At 39.6% G+C, this 17125-nt stretch overlaps 1 protein-coding gene across 1 annotated transcript in view; it reads left to right on the forward strand.

Moving 5' to 3' along the window:
- Positions 1–17125, forward strand: part of fbxw7 (F-box and WD repeat domain containing 7) — a 141283-nt gene that overhangs the window by 17911 nt on the left and 106247 nt on the right. Inside the window, exon 3 of the mRNA XM_085356878.1 lies at positions 8324–8401. The gene's annotated coding sequence lies outside the window, so the exon portion shown is untranslated. The remainder of the gene's footprint in view (positions 1–8323; positions 8402–17125) is intronic.

Below are 17125 nucleotides of genomic sequence, written 5' to 3' on the forward strand. Positions count from 1 at the left end.
TATCAATGTTTCCATGGTAGCGGCACAGTGCTGTTCAGGTTTCTCATGATTTCCTCTGGGATGAAACACCTCTCACTCCAAGAACATCTCTGTCAGCTTGTTGATTGCTCTGATACACATGGCCTTTGCAGATACAAGACTGTTATACAAGCATGCATTTATGTAATCAGGAGCCAGATGAAATCCTACCAAGTATATGAAAAGCATGTAACATTATGGCACTGGTGGGGAGAAGGATGGAGAGAGGAATACATTTAAATTCTAGTCTAACCTCTAATGAGATCTACTGTAAATTAAAGGTTGTATCTGCATTCACAGCAAAAGGGGCAGGTGGTGCAGGGAAATAGCAGCAGCTTCTGCTGCTGTTGTGACATTTTACTCTGGCATATGCTTTTTGGTTCCATGAAAATTGATCATCCTCTAAATTCATCCTTTAAATTATACGATGATAACCACAGGAATAACTTGATAACCTGCCAGTTCTCTCACTGACATTTACATGCTTGCTGTTTGTAAGTTTAAATGATTGCTCATTATTTTTAGCTATTGGAAGCTCATTTACACTTAAGTATTTACAATACAGCTGAAGCTGAACTATCATTTTAGGTCAATGTAACACTGTGCTGTGGATCGAAATTGACCAAAATTCACTTAAGAAAAAAAAAAGTGGTCTTTTCCAAGTTTTACCTAGGATCATTTCTTTTCTGTCTAGTTTGTTGGTGGATGACTTTTATCTACAGGGTAACAGGTGGGTCCAGTATCCAAAAATTACTCAAGAGTAGCATTACTTTAAAATATTTTTACTCAAGTAAAAGTGAAAAGTAGTCGTCCAAAAAGTTACTTAAGTAGGAGTAAAAAAGTAGTTGGTGAAAAGACTACTCAAGTAGCGAGTAACTATTTGTAATGTCTGATTTATTTTTTTAAATAAATGCTATTAGACAAACAAATGAATAAATATGCACTGTAGTATTTTCAAAATGGCAAGTTTATTTATATAGCACAATTCAACAACAATGTGGTTCAAAGTGCTGTACAGAGACACTAAAAAATAAAAACAAATAAAAAGCATGATTTAAAATGAAAAAAAAAAGAAAGGAACAGTAGATAAAATCAATAGTTCTGAGAGTTTGTTCCAGATATATGGAGCATAAAAGCTGAATGCATCTTCTCCATGTCTGGTTCTGACTCTGGGAACTGATTAAAAAACCGGATCCAGGTGACCTGAGGGATCTGGAAGGTTCATACTGGGTCAGGAGGTCACTGATGTATTTTGGTCCTAAACCATTCAGAGCTTTATAGACCAAAAAGAACATATGTAAAAAAATTAAGGCACAACAATTCTAATTTCCAGATTAAGTTTTTCACAACAAAGCTTTTTTTAACCAATACATACAGTAAATAATATAAATATATGAACAGTGCAAACCATTTCCAGTGACAAGATATACTGTATACTTATATTCACTTTTACTCTAAATGGTACAGCAGCCTCAGAAAACATTAGAACGACACAACTTCAACATATGTGTATATACAAGGCAGCTCACTTTTACCATAAATTGTGTGGTTGTGCATCTTTTTCTGTATATTTAGCAAAAACGTGCCATTTCTTCACTCAGTAAAATGATGGTTACGCTTCAGCAGCAGTTTGCTCTAAAGGTTCTTGCTGTGAAGCTGTAACTGTTTAGCAGTGAACGAGGAGTCCTGCCTGACTAAAGAGTCCTTCACAAGCTCTAGATGCAGCAAGAACTGTATTGATTTTAATTGACAGCTTCTTGATGTGAGGAAAGCTATGCAATAGATCCACACCTCCAGCAATTGGACATGAATGGTAGCTCTCCAGCTCCAATGCTTCTGGCTTTCCTGACCCCATGGATCTAAAGAAGTCATCTTGATCAGATAGCTGGCCTCATCCAGCTCTGTGCCTAGTTGGCGTCTGATGAAGTTCAGACCTGTGGAAAGATGTATGGTTTTCAAAAGAATTAAGTCTGGGCATCATAGTGCTGTATAGACTCCCAAGCTGCAGATGTTTGGCATGAAAATTTGATCACACTGGAGATGTTTTTACTAACTCTTATTGGAAAAACAATCTTATCATTCATATCCCACGCAAACAGTTTGCAATGAATTCCAGATTAAGTTTAAAATAAGAACGTATATTCTTATTTCTATTGCACATACGTTCTATTGCAGTGCTAGCCAATAGGTCCTCCTCGCACTGTTTGGCTGTTACTCCGGGGAAAGACGAGAAAGACGGTGATGAAAGCTGTGACTGGGGCTGCAATGTAGCCACTAATCTCTGCATGGCTGTCCTGAGAACGCAAACAGCTCAGTCTGCATGGCTGCCAAAAGATGAAACCCTGTCCCTTCCAACCACAAGGGAGGGGAGACGGATGAAGCTAGCCTCCTAACGCAGGACGTTTAAACTAAACAAGCTGCTGTTTCACATAATAAACCCTGTCAACCGCAGTATTGCCTTCCGATTTAACAGTTAAAGCAGTAGAGATGAGCTGTCTTTACATGTGCATGGAACTCTAGCTTCATTAACCAGGCTAGCTGTTAGCTTATAGCTCACGCTAGCTAACCAGCAAGAGGTTAAAAGGACAGCCAAAGCTGCGGACACAACACCCACAAACTTGTCTCACTACAATGTAGTGCCGAAAATATGATGTGATTCTAGTTTAATCAAACTGGGGGCAGGAGGAAAACCGCTCCAATCCTCGACGCCCAGTGTCCTGAAACTATTAACCGCGTCTTCACCGCAACACACCAGAATAAAATCATTAGGTCATTAGCAAGACTCTGTAGTACTTGACTGCATGCTGAGGTGGCAGTTTAGCCATTTAATTCATGTTGGACTATGGACATATCAAAAAGTTGACCCTCAAGGAATTGAGCTTGACATAGCTGCTGTAACATAGACTGACATCCACCTAACCACAGCTAAAAAGAAATTCAGAGTAAACTTACCGCAACACATTTTCCTCAGTACAGGGTGAATACTGATGTAATGCACCTTGGAATGACACAAGCTGTATTCCATTCACTTTTGTGATTTTTATTTTTTTATTTTTCTCCCCACAGCTGATGGGGTATTGGCACCACCCCTCCTAGCAGGCTGGCAGGCAGCGTGGACAAGTTTCTGAATACGATAACTCAGTAAAGAGGTGACGTAGTATTTTTAAATTGATAACAAGAGTATATCTATTAAAAATCTTAGATGTGTTCAAATTTCAGCAATCTGTATCTTGAGGTCAGAAGTCAAGTTTTTGCAAAATGACCAAATGCGATGACTGAAGAAGAAAGTCACCTAGGATTCTCAAATTTATACCATACGTGTGTCTACTAGGAGGCTGAGTGGTAGCACTGGCGACAGCCAATATTTTTTAATGTTGAACTGGAGGATGAAAATGGTGTTTCCTCCTATAATGGTAATCTAGCAAATTTAGTTAGGGAATTGTGTCTTATTCATGTTTGAATATGCTCTTGATACTCAATGGAAAGGTTGTAGCATTGCATATGTTCTCTCTCTCTTGGTTTATGGTTGTCCATGAGTATTTGCGGTGAAGAACTAAGTAAGAGTAGCCCACAGACCAGTTGTACCACATGCTCTGGGCACTGTGTGTTTCTGAGCTATTAGTGAAACTTGGAGAAAAGTGAAGTCAAACGGGAAACTGACACTCTTCACCTTCAAAGTAGTTGGTGTTTGCAGACAAATCGGCATCTTCCATGTAAACTGTCAACCAAAGCAAATGCAAGGTGGTTTGTGGTGCAGCACCCTTTTTGTGATTTCATCCATTGACTGAAAGAAACAACCAGCAACTGCTCACCAACCAGTTACAGAACATGATCCCCACTGGTTGCCATATGATTGCTGACCAGTCTCTAGGTCTGTGTGACTGGAACCAGCATTCCTGAGTGAATCAGCAACTTCTCTGCTGCCTGCCAGATTTAGACGCACAGCTCCTGGTTGGTTTTGTCCAGTGTGCTCTGTGCCATCTTAAAAGTGGCATTTGTACACTGACTTTAATTGTTCAAATTACAAATGAAGCTATTGCACTCATCCTAATGCATGTTTTTATTTAATTTTATACTTGAGTAAACATTTCTTCTTGACAGCATGGAGTGCTTTTAGTGCTTTAACTGTTACAGAAAGATCTATGGCCACTTTCCGGCCAATTTCTCTGCAGCACTGGCAAGATACTAAACTGTAATTCCAAAATCGAGGTTCATACAGACTCATCTATCTTTGTTATAGCATTAATCAGCTCTGCATCAACTGTCAGGTCAGACATACGTGATCTTACCCACTCATTAGTTCTGCTTTTTCCAGCATCTGCTCTGAATGGGGTTTCTTTGTGTGGGGCAAACTACAGACAATTAGAGTTATAAGCCAAGTCATGATTGGGATGTTCAGGTCTCAGCTACTTGGTGTAGAGAGCTCCTAGAGTTGAAGGAAAAAAACTATTGCTGTTGGAGGTGGGGTCAGATAGGAAATGAGGCTGCATTCCAGCCATGATTTATGAACTGTCTTTATTCTCTTTGTACTAGTGGCTACTTTGCAGCTGCTCCAGATGCTGTCACTGACTTCAGTAGAGCTGTATCCATCTCAGCTTACATGTTCAAAGCCAGTCATATGTTGCCACATAACCAAAGCCAGTGTGGTTTGAGGAAGTAAATGTGGCAAAGTTAAAGATCCTCCCGTAGGTTTGACTTTTTTCCTTTTTATTTTAACCTCCTTCCTTTTTGCTTTTCACTAAGACATCATCTGTGGTTTTCATTCACTAAATAAATATCCCAAATGAAGCTCTGGTGTAGACCACAAAGCTTGGAACTGAAACTAAATGCAGAACAACTACACAATGATTCACGTCTTAAGCCTGGACCAGTATGACTAGATTAGACCCGTTTTATTAATAATCTCTGTGCGTCTGTAGCACGCTGCTGTGTGAGAACATGTTAATCACACTAGGCTCAAAGTTCACAACAGGAATTAAAGACTTTCCTTCAACACCTGTCAGTGCACTGAAGACTTTGTACAGTATCAGTAAATGAAATCGATTGGAGTGGAAGGAGTTGCATTAAGTTTGCAGTATGAAGTTGGATTTGCCAGTAGTTACATGCAGGTAATGGTGGTTGATTTCTGTAAGTTATATTAAGATTTTAAAGGTGGAGCAGTGATTGTTCATTAAATTTCCTTGCTTGGTCTCAACAGTGTTTCATAATGAAGTCAAGAGTTCAGACTGTCATAAGTGCCCATCCTGACAAACTAAGCCTCCTTTTTTCCCACTTTGGCTGTTTTTAATCTACTTTTTTTTGGGTTTTTTGTTTTTGTTCCCAAAATCTGATGTGGCATAAATTTACGAAGATTATCCAAAAGTAAGGAAGGCTGTTCTGAAGAGTCCTCTAATGCAGTTATCTAAATTTGTGTAAGAACGCGGAGCTGCTGTGGTTGTAACGTTTCCTAATTTGTAACATAACATTGTAATATGAAGGAGTTGTGGAGTTCATAAACATGTAAGAGAGACTGACGATGTGATGTTTCCTTTAAATTTATATCATACAAATTGAAGTACTTGGAACATGATTTCTTATATTTTCAGTGAGGACATTTTCCTTTTTATTTATTTATTTTTTGAAGTATTTCAGAGGTTTTGGTCAATTTAAGACTGTTGCATAACTCGTGCGTCTGTCTCAAACTTTGACCAGAGTTAGTCAGAGTGAATGAAGGCCAGGAAACACAGCAGTTGCATTCTTACATGTGAGCTCATATTCTTTGGCATCTAGATGCGTATGACAGCCTTGAAGTTGCAGGCACCCATGACCTCTGTGTTCAATTGACTCTGAGAAACTTTCAGAATGTTTCCTAGAAAGCTCTGGACTGACTCCCTTTTAAATGGAGTCAAAGGTTAACTTAATTTGTTTCTGAATACAAGAGTTTGCTAACATGCAACCTGTATCGTGGGCTACACAGAAGTAGCAGACCTTTGTGCAAATTGTTACTCACCCTCACTCTTGTCAATAGTAGACTAACTGTTGTCTGATCACCTTACATTATTTAATGGGTATTTGTTTTGAAGTTCAGATCATGACTGCGCCTTTGACGGAGCATTCAAACTTTGTTGGCTCACAAATAAAATTACAAGTGTGGTTTTCTCAACTGTACCCTAAACAATATTTGATTATTTGTTTGTGTGCATGTATGGGTGATGCCTTTGAACACAGACCTAGAGACTGTCTAGGGAAGTCCATTTCCCAGCTGGTTGCTGGGAAATTTCTGTTGCCCACAGTTTGCATGGAAGCGACTGACCTGTCTGCAAACACGAAAATAAGTTGCACCTTTTAAACCTTGAAGGTGAATGTTCTGTGTTTCCAGTTTGAGTTGCACTTCCATGTTTTACTACAGCTCAATGAGCAGTTGACATATGTTTATTCACAAGTTGGGGTCTCCCATGCAACCTATGGGCGACTGAGACCATCGCAAAGGGATTTCTAGAGTAAGACCCTCTTTACCAGAAGTTCCTGACTGTCACAAAGTGGATAAATGGTTGCAAATGCTGCTCTGCTTAAAAACAGAAGTGCATTGTCTGCAATAAACTTTCATCATTCATAAATTAGCACTTTAAACAAAGAATAGTCGTACAGTCAGATATTCATACTTTGCTTTGTAATGTGCAACAAACATGAGAGGGAGAGAGCACATGTCATTATCTCCTCTCTCCTTTAGCATTCCTCACAAAATCCACTTTCCTGAAGGAGAAATCACTTTTTGTGTAAAATTGATATTTATAGGAATTTTGTTGCTCAAAACCTCTCATATCTGAACAGGTCCAACAGTAGCTGTCTGTGACATGATTACACGGTGAATGATTTCCTTCTGTGCAACTTCGATGCTGCACGTCATTACAGATAAAGGCTGTGAGATTCCTGAATCGTGAAGCTGGTCTCTCTGCAACCTTTCTGTCTCACAGTTATCAAGTGTCAAACAGCTGGAAACCCTCTCTTGGCAGCTGTTCATTTCCCACAACTCAGTGTCAATATCTCGTTTTATTTACATGAACTATCATTTTCGCTCTCAGCCTGGGAGTGTGCTGGGGAGTGTAGCAGGAACAATTTCTCAGATTGAAACGCCTCTCTTGTTTCGTTTTGGCTTGTTAAACAAATTAAATTAAATTTTGATAGCTGACACAATCATCCTGTTGCCCAACCCTCTCCCCATGTCATACTTTGACTCATGGTGTAATGTCTTGAGTACTTGGGTTGCAAGAATACTTGCTGACTTAAGTTTTGACCATGTGATTACTTGCTATCCTCAAACCTGTGCCTAGAGCTAAGCTCCCCTACCCTATATACTTTATGAACACTTATTATGGTGCAGTGTTATTTCTGGGGCAGTATGAAATATTAAAGTTAAAGTCTGTCTTTTTAGGACCCGTGATATTGCCATAGCAGGTCCTAAGCGGAAGGAAAAAGTCAGTTACCATTCATCAAAGAGGCTGACCAACTTGTCTGGGCAGTAGGCGTTTAAGCTGCCTCCTTTAAAAGTTGTCTGAAGGATCAGTTACCTCTTTGTTTTATTTCATCAGATTAATTTAGTCAGGTAATGACTAACATTTTACTCACTCTTTAACCTAAAACTAAATCTATTCTTCTTTTCTTAATGTACAACTACAGTGACTGTAGTACTCTGATTACTGCAAAGCTGCAGGTGACCTACAGTCAGTATTGTGGCTGAGCTCATCTTGTGTGCACACAGATGGAAGGCTGAAGCAACAGCTGTTGCTGCTACTTTGCTAACATGTGCCATGTAGAGATTGTGTCGGTAATGCTGGTTCTCAGATGTTGGCCAAAGGAAACACCCAACCACAGGCTTCAAACCAAGATGCAGTTTCCCCCCAAAATATTTTTAGCTTCTTTTTGAAATGAGGGGGCAAAAAACATGCCATGTAATTGTAGCATCAATACATCTAAGACATTTTTAATTTCAGTTCAGCTTTAAAGTAACATGTTTTTGTGGGAGCTGCCAGAAGCTCTGTTCACTTCCCATCAGACGAGACGGGAAGAACTGACGCATCTATGATGGTGACTCACCGGTACATGCTGATGCAGGTGTTGTATGTTGTGCCAGGTGGTTGAATTGTTCTTTGGCAAACCTTGTTGAAGAGTTGTCGTGCTTTGTCTGGGGTTTGCAGGAGAAATTGAAATCCCATCATTCTTACCTCACTACTCTTGTTTTCTCCTCTCATATTCCAGACAGCCCCGTAGCTTGTGAACTCTGTAATCCCTCAGATTGCTGTACTGACTGCTCACTCTTTGTCCACAGAAAGAATCAGCTCTTGGAGTCAGATTTGGAGGGGTAGAAGACCAGTTGTGGCCTAAACTAAGAGACACAGAGAGAACTGTAAGTAAATGCTGCTTGGTTAAATGTGTACTGCATAGTGTGTGTGTGTGTGTGTGTGTTTTTTGTTTTTTATTTTTTTTGTTTGTTTTTTTTTTTTTTTGGGGGGGGGGGAGACAAGAAGTGTGTGTGTGTGTGTGTGTGTTCTAGTAAATCTGAATCTTGATATGCAATTTTTTTTTTGTATCAACATATAGAAACACACATTACTGCAGATGTGTAACAAAGGAGAAACAAAACAAATTACTGTTACAGAAATATATGTAATGCTGAATTATGGCGTGTGCCGCGTGTTACAGCATTGACAAACTGAACAACATAAACAAGCACATTATGAAATCTGCTGTGCCTATGGTCGCCTCTCTGCTTATGTATAGACCATTTTGCAGTTTCTTATTTTCAGAAATGCTGCAAATCACATCCACAAACATTATAAATGGGCTCAAGTTTATGCTGTTTGTTGTTGTCGGCAGCTGATGGGATGTAAGCTTGAGCCCAGTTGTTTCCTAGCAACAGATTTCCCATGAAAGTGTCTGTTATCAAGTGAGTTCATTCCTACTTCACGGTGTTATCAAATACCATAAATAAGTTCTCAGCCTATAGGAAACACAATTTAATGATTTGAAAATATGAAGGATAAATTATTGACTACAAGCTTGGATAATGTTGAGATTTAGAGATGGCTCTCTTTTTGAATCTATAAGAGACTTTATGGATATGATGTGAATACTGTCACATCTCTACCTTAAGTGCTCAAAATTTAAATTCAATTATAAAATGTATGTGTTATATTTAAACATATATTTGAGGTAGTGAAAATGTCCAAGTTACAGTTGGTCAGAGCTCAAGTTAACAAGTCAAATTGCTCAGTCTGTCTGCTTATAAGTTCTGAACCAATATTAATGCTACCATTTGTTACCAAAATACACAGTAATCAGTTTTTACCCTTCAGCTGTAAAAGGCTGATGGGAAGGGACGTCAAACAAGTCTGTGAATGGAATAACTCCTAAGCATAGGAGTAGTTTCAATTTGATACCATTGTTGTATCTACTAAAATCTCGGATGAGTTTGAAGCTGGGACAGAGGTCAGGTTTTTTCTAAATCTTGTAAATGCAAAAACTTGAGAACAAGGCGATGAAGGACTTTGAAATTGATACCATAGGGGTAGCTACTAGGCTAGGAAACTAAGCAGTATCACTGGCTTCCACCAGTATTTTTCTTTGGTACCTTAGGCAGTGTATGTGCTGAGGCAGCAATATAGGCGGGTAACATTTGTTCTGTTCTATTCTTACATATTGAAGAAAGAAACCCACAAGCACAGGAAAAACTACATATGGAAGATTGTGATTAGCGCAGGTGCAGCAGCGATTAGCATTACTGAGGACTTTGTGTTCGAAGGGGGCTGGAGGTGATCACCGAGGGAATGATAATTGATAGGCAAAGGGAACTATGCAAATTCTGATATTTGCATATTCTCCCCCTATAGCATAGATGGTGGTGGTGTTAATCAAAGGGCACTTTGCAACTTCCCTATTGACAGTGCATGTTTGAAAGGCCACAAACACAAGAACCAGCTATGTGAACAGTTGCACGGAGCTTAAATGGCTAATCCACCACTTATTGTGCATTGACTTTTGTTGACAATAAAACAAAACCTTTTTCCATGCATAACTAATCTTAGAGAAATCAAATTGTTTCTTGTGTTTGAAAGGGGAAAATAAATCTGCCGTTATATTGCATTTGCTATCCATCCATCCCTTTTCTTCCGCTTATCTGAGGCCGGGTCGTGGGGGCAGCAGCCTAAGCAGAGAAGCCCAGACCTCCATCTCCTCCAGCTTGTCCGGGGGAACACCAAGGTGTTCCCAGGCCAGCCGAGAGATTTAATTTCTCCAGCGTGTCCTGGGTCTGCCTCAGGGCCGCTTCCCAGTGGGGATATGCCCGGAACACCTCACCTAGGAGGTGCCCAGGTGGCATCCTTATCAAATGCCTGAATCCCCTCAACTGGCTCCTTTCAATGTGGAGGAGCAGCAGCTCTACACTGAGCCCTTCCCGGGTAGCTGAACTTCTCACCCTCTCTCTAAGGGAGAGGCCAGCTACCCTTTGGAGGAAGTTCATTTTCGCCGCTTCTATCCGCAATCTCGTTCTTTTGGTCACTACCCACAGCTCGTGAAATTGAGAGCTTCGCTTTTACACTCTGCTCTCTTCACCACGATGGACCGGTACAGCGTCCGCATCACTGCAGCCGCTGCACTAATCCCTCTGTTGATCTCCTGCTACATTCTCCCATCACTCTAGAACAAGACCCCTGGACACAAGGGCCCTCCGCGAATTGTTACCTTATCATGGTGGAGGGGTTTGTGTGTCTCAGGGATCCTAGGGGCTATGTTGTCCGTGGGCTTTTGCCCCCTGGTAGGGTCTCCCATGACAAATTGGTCCTGGGTGAGGGACCAGACAAAAAGCCATTCAGAAGACTCCCGTGAGTGCACGATCAAGGGAACAGTTCCCCTTGCCTGGGATGGGGTTACCGGGGCACCGCCCTGGAGCCCGGCCCGTGGAGGGTCCCCGAGGCCAAGCATCTGGTGGTCAGCGTTTTCTGGTTTTTAAATGATCAAGTATTATAACTTAAACTTTCATTAGGGCTGGGCCATATTATACCGTTCACGGTAATACCGGTATAATGTTAGGCAACGATAGGAAAATGAAATATCGCGATAGAATATGAGTAAAACGCGCATGCGCAGTGCCTTTGTTTTCATACGCACATGGCCGATTGTTGAGTGAAACAGATGAACCAGAATTGGTTTGTAAAAATGGTGCAACTTCCGTGATGTGGAACTGGTTTGGTGTTTGTCCGTCAGATACACAACAAAGCACATTTTTTTGCAGAACATGCAAGCGGCCGTCGTTATAGTCGTATTTGTCGGACTAAGATGCTCTTAAATCTGGGAGTAATCTGGGTCCTAAACTCCGTACATTTCAGGTCAAACGAACACTGCAGCATCACTAAGAGTTAAAAACTGTCTAAATTCTTTCATCTTTAATAAAACGATCAGCATTGCTGCTTTACCAGGTGTAACTATGAAGTTTAACTTCCAGGCATCCATGAAAACAAAATGTATTACATTTAACGGAGTTAGAAGCTAGCAGGAAGCTAGCGGAAGTTAGCTCGCTAGTTTCGCTAGTTACCTAAGCATGATATAGCATGTTCTGACTGAGAGATTTCTGAAAAAAATCAAATGTACAGCTCTGCTATCACTTCCAACATAAATGAAGACAGGAAACTAAACAGCAGTGACGTTTGTAGGGTTACTGAAGTTGGGCTAGCTGGTATATAATGATGTGCTACGTGATCGCTAGCGACACAGCTATGTTAGCATAACATAAACAGTGAAGCTGGAGGACGAACACTAACACTTTTCCACTTATAAAAGTTAACGTTAAGGTTCCTCATGGTTAGAGACAAATGCAATCGCATGGCAGGATGCTGTAAAAGGACCAATCTTCAGTCAGGAGAACAACTGAGATAATCCGTCCACAATACGAGGTTAGTCATTAGTATACTGCAACAACATGGGAATAGAGCCGCTGCCAGAGAATTCAACATTAATGAATCAATGGTACAGAAGTGGAGGAAGCAAGAAGAATGAGTTTAATAAAGTTTGATTTATCTGACTGCTTTGTTTCGCTTAATGTGCCTTATAATCCCGTGCACTTTATGGTCCGAAAAATACGTACTGCACACTGCAGTTTAATGTTGCAAAGCACCTCTTTTTAACTTCAGTGGATATTATACATGGTTATGCTCAGGATATGTCAGCCCATTTCTACTGGAAATGCCTTTTGGTTAAACTTTCAGCAAGGAATTTGCATTTGCACTGTTACATTTTTATAAAGCTTTAATGTACATAAAAACCAGCTTCTTGTTTAAGTGAAAATAAATGGAAGGTTGTCTTTTTGCGCTAGTAATGTTGTGGAGTTGTATTTTGTCTCGCATCAATTATATCGTCAGTTATATCGTTATCGCAAATTTTCAAATATATATCGTGATAAATGTTTTTGGCCATATCGCCCTGCTCTAACTTTCATATAAAAAATCTTTAAATTCAGAGTAACTTGATGTTTGCTCGGCACGTCAAACCTTTCTGGCTATCGGAAACTTTCCCAATCAAAAGAAACAGCATTGGCAAACTTGTCAGATGATCAGAAAAATGTATTTTTTGTGAGACCTCCTTTTTTGAGTCATAGTAAACAATACTTTAGATATGCAAATATTGATCATTTTTTACCTTGATCTCCATTCAAGTGTGACCTTTTTTACTTAATAAAAAAAAAAGTGTTTAGCACATTGCTCCCAGTTAATGTGAATGTGTTTTCTGCGTTGAGCTGTACGGGTGACTCTTCCATAAAGCCAAGAGTGTGGTGCAAGGCATGAATTATTCATCCTATGCACGCGCTGGTGAATTAAAGGTAAAGTGATAGCACATAGCTGAGGCTTGCTTGGCTCACTGCTGCATTTTTAAAGTGTGGATTGGCACTCAAATGTCCAAATGTTAACGTTGTCTTTCCTCCTAAAACTGTTGCTCTGCTCTCATGGACCGGATAAAGGACATTTGATAGGGAGTTTGAATAATTCAGGTTGATGGTCTGGGATTGGATTTTCTTTCAAGTTTAACTTTGTCGTTTGTATTGCCACTTGGTGCTTTTTGTTCCAGACGTGAATGCTTGCTATGGTGACCTTTACAAAAACAATAAAACAAGCATATGCATATTTAATATGTGGTGATTGCCTGAGTGATGGTAACGAGATGGCTTATTGTATAAATATCAGTGCATGGGTGCAATAATGTGACACTCTTCCTCTTTTCATGAATGATGGAATTGTTATCAAGGAGGAACTTGACTCTGAAATGACAAATATTTCTACAGAAGAAAGATGTATCGTTATTTCTGATGGTAGAACAGTCACTGAGCTGTGCGTTTGCCTGCTAGGAGGAGTTTTTGCCTTTTATGTTGAGCATATTAAAGAATAGCCTCCCGTCAAAAGCTGACCTTATGCGGCTGAATATCTGTAGGAGGTACACTGCTGTCATTTTCTGAAAAGGTTCTTTAAATTTAAATGCAAAACTGCTTCCTAAGCAGACTGAAGGACTGAGATTTCACTATCCTGTATGTCTCTCCCTAATCAGTCCCACACCTCTCACCCACTCGTTCTCTGTAAATAATTCAGAACAGCCTTTTGCCTACTTCAGAGAAGAGCATTCTCACAATGATGATGAGGGATGGCCAGGGATGGTAAAAATTGCTGCTAATGCACATTTCAGAAATGCAGAAAGTTTAAATGGCTGTGACATTTTAAATCGGGACCCACTGCTGGTAATTGGCTTTGTGCGTATCTGTGGATAGTCACACAGGTCCAATAAAACACGAGTGAAAGTGTAGCAGAAAGGATTCAATTGGATCTTTAAATAAATGCTCTCATTTTTCACATTAAAGAAGGGAAGTTATTTAACGGGACTCTCTAATATGTTAAACCCTGTAAAGGCTGAACCATGAGAGTTTTTGAAGCTGAAGTGTTTATTGAACCTTCTGACAGATTAGTTTGAATTTGAATCAGTGTTGCTAAATCCAGCATTTGGGGGCAATTTATCATTGTCCCAAAATGATCATTGGTCTCAAAACGTCGTGAATCAAATATGATAAACTTGGTGTTACAGTAATATAGGTCACTATTTTATGAGGCCAGACTCACTGTTTATTTTCACACCCAATATTTGACTAAAACTAACATTGCCTAAAACACCAAAGTTTAATCTCTCATCTGCAACAAAATCTTGAGATTAAAATAAGAGCTATATGCTACTTTTCTTACGTGATGATGATGATGTTTGTTTTCATGAAACCAGTTTAAAAAAAAAATGGACGCCCTAAAGTTGTCCTGATACATTTGTCCATGCAGTCTGTTGAATTAGACGTATATTGATCCATTTAGCTAACCTCTTGTAACATGACTAACGCCTCATCTTTTCTTGTAATTTGGAGATGATTTTAGTTAGAGGTGATTATCTTGCCAGTTGTTTAAATGAGTTCTGTATGGGGATTATTAGTTTTAAATGATTTATTCATTTCCATCAAGACATGGGAAAACTGTAATAAAAGTATTTATAAAACTTAAGTAACCGATTAAGCTTATACCTCAAACCTGTTTGTTCATGAACAAATCAGCTGCTGGTGTGCTGTTTTGTCTTGTAAAGCTGCGTAGAAACGTGTAACACCAGTAGGTGTTGATGTAAGGGTCTGTTAACTGTTGAAGGGCGTGGTTAACTCTTGATCAGTTATTCATGCTTTTGACTCCTTGTTCAAAACAGGAAGTCCTATGTCCCTGTGTTGGAGACAGGAAGTTGTAACTTTTCTGTGTCTGTTTTCATTGTCCTAGAGTGAATGAATGTTATTAATGGGGTGTGGGTTTGTGCGTTTGCACAGCCTTAAGTAGTGAGAAATGATCCTAAATTAGCCTTTTTATCAGCAGCTGTTGGATATTTTCGGCTTTGCCCACTAGAGTGCAGCCTACTCAGAGGAAAAAGGATTGCCTGCATCCTTAGTCAGATATGCTTGTTGTATGGTATTATCACATTACCTATAGAGACACACACAGATGTGTGGCTGTCTAAACTCAGCATGAGTGTCGGTTCTTCATTGTACAGATTGACTTCAGTGTAATTTTTTTTCTCAGCGTGCCAACATTTGGATACTGCAGGATAATTAAGGACATCATTTGCAAGCCCACTTAAATGTTTCACTAATTGCTTTGAAGAGATTAATGGCAGCATGTTAATTATCACATATTTGCCACTTGATTAACCAATGAAATAATTGGTCAACAAATTTGATCTTTTTAAAGGGCGTGTGTGTGTGTACACTCCTAGAGATTTAAATCATTCAGACTGGTCACTGAGTATTATGAATAATGTTGCATGAATGCTTGAGTAATGTTCAGTTTTTTGTTATTTTGGAGTCTTTGTTTTGCCCTTTAGGTTTCTTCATTAACGTCTACACCACATTAGAGTGTTTACATTTAACGGTCAGACTGCGCTAGTGTGCTTGACCTCACAGAAGGCAGCATTTTGTAAAAATGTTGAAGCTGAATTGGAGAAAAAAGAATACATTAATTGGCTTTTAAAAGACTTTAGTTTACATACATAATGTCTCTTACGTACGCTCCATGAACAGCTGAGTTTCAACAAAAACATCACATCACTCGTTTTTTTTTTTTTTTTTTTTTTTTTTTTTTTTTTTTTTTTTTTTTTTTTTGGACCTGTCTGCATACCCTTGGTTTTATGCAACACTTCTAATTGACTCTTTCAGAGTTTGGAGTTTTAATTCAGACCCGTTACTTTCAGGTAGAGGTCGGTGAGCTACAGCAAGAGTGGGAGCAGCTATCCTTCTCTCTGAGCTCTCACTTTACTTTCAAATGCCAAATTCTCAGCACAGTTGTTGTATTTGACAAATGTGAATTATGAGATGATCAGACCACAGTAATTGTGAACTGTGTTGATGCAATGTGTAGTTACTTTAGCTACCCCCCTGAAACCCTACACCTTAGTCTACACCGTAACCTAACATGCGTCTCCCTAGAAAGGTAGATTTATCACTTTTTTTTAAGTTTAAAGACTTACAGCATTCCTGGCTGACCTGGCATTTAAGATTTTCAAATTGATATCATACGTTTATCTACTGGGAAGCTGAGAGGTAGCACTGGTGACTGCAAGCGTTTGTCCCTCTAATTTTTCCACTTCTTTAAACAATAAATGTAAAAAGATGTGTCTGATAAATTTAAAAGATGTGTCCAAAAAAGTAGCCGGGAATGCAGAGGAAGTGCTGTGGTGGTGCTGAACAGGCCAGTTGTTGTGTTGACTGGCTTGTAGTTGCATTTCAATGGAAGGGGCACATCAGGTTACAATGTAGATTTCCCACTGAAGCATAGTTCAGGTGCAACTCCTGCTGGTTGCCCAGTTTCTTTGTGGAAAAGAGAGAGGAGCTGTAATGGGTTTGTCAAGTGGGGAAGCGACCTTGTTGCCATGGGTTGGAAGACTGCTGGCTGTAAGCTACTTCAGATTTTCGTAGCTCATGCTTCACACCTCAAAGTGGGGCTGCTCAAATAACGATATATATCGGATGACAATATAAAAACGTCTATCGTTTCATTTTACGCTATAATTTGTTTTGTGGTGTCGCAAAATAAACTGTTTACGGCAATATTTTTTTCATCATTTTGATGGTCACTGTAGTGGCTATATTAGTTAACGTTCTCTCTTTCTCTTATAGTTAATATAACCACACTATGGACAGACAAGTGCCTGTTTTTATGCCACTGCGTGTCTGCTTGTTTATTTTCCACATAAACCTTTCACAATAAAGCTCAAGATCCCGTTGAGACTTCAAAATAAACTGAATCACGTGAAAGAGTATGTAGAGAGTTTACGGATGATAAGCAAAAAAAAAGAGCCGTCAGGTGCTAAAAAATAAATCTTAGATTCAAACGTTAGAACAAGCTTCACCCGCAGCACGCCGTGTAATCATGTTTCATGCATCGGTTAAAACATTCGACTCCAGGTACTCGACGCCCAGCTGGAAACACTTCATGCAAGTCGAGCTGCCCGAGATTCACAGAATTTACAGAAAATGTTAAATTTTCGTGATTTATATCATTATCGGGACGATAACGACGAT

Source organism: Diplotaxodon limnothrissa, linkage group LG6 (assembly GCF_057381915.1).
Source record: "Diplotaxodon limnothrissa isolate DT_005_m linkage group LG6, D_limnothrissa_male_GT1.1, whole genome shotgun sequence".
Taxonomy (NCBI): Eukaryota; Metazoa; Chordata; class Actinopteri; order Cichliformes; family Cichlidae; genus Diplotaxodon; species Diplotaxodon limnothrissa.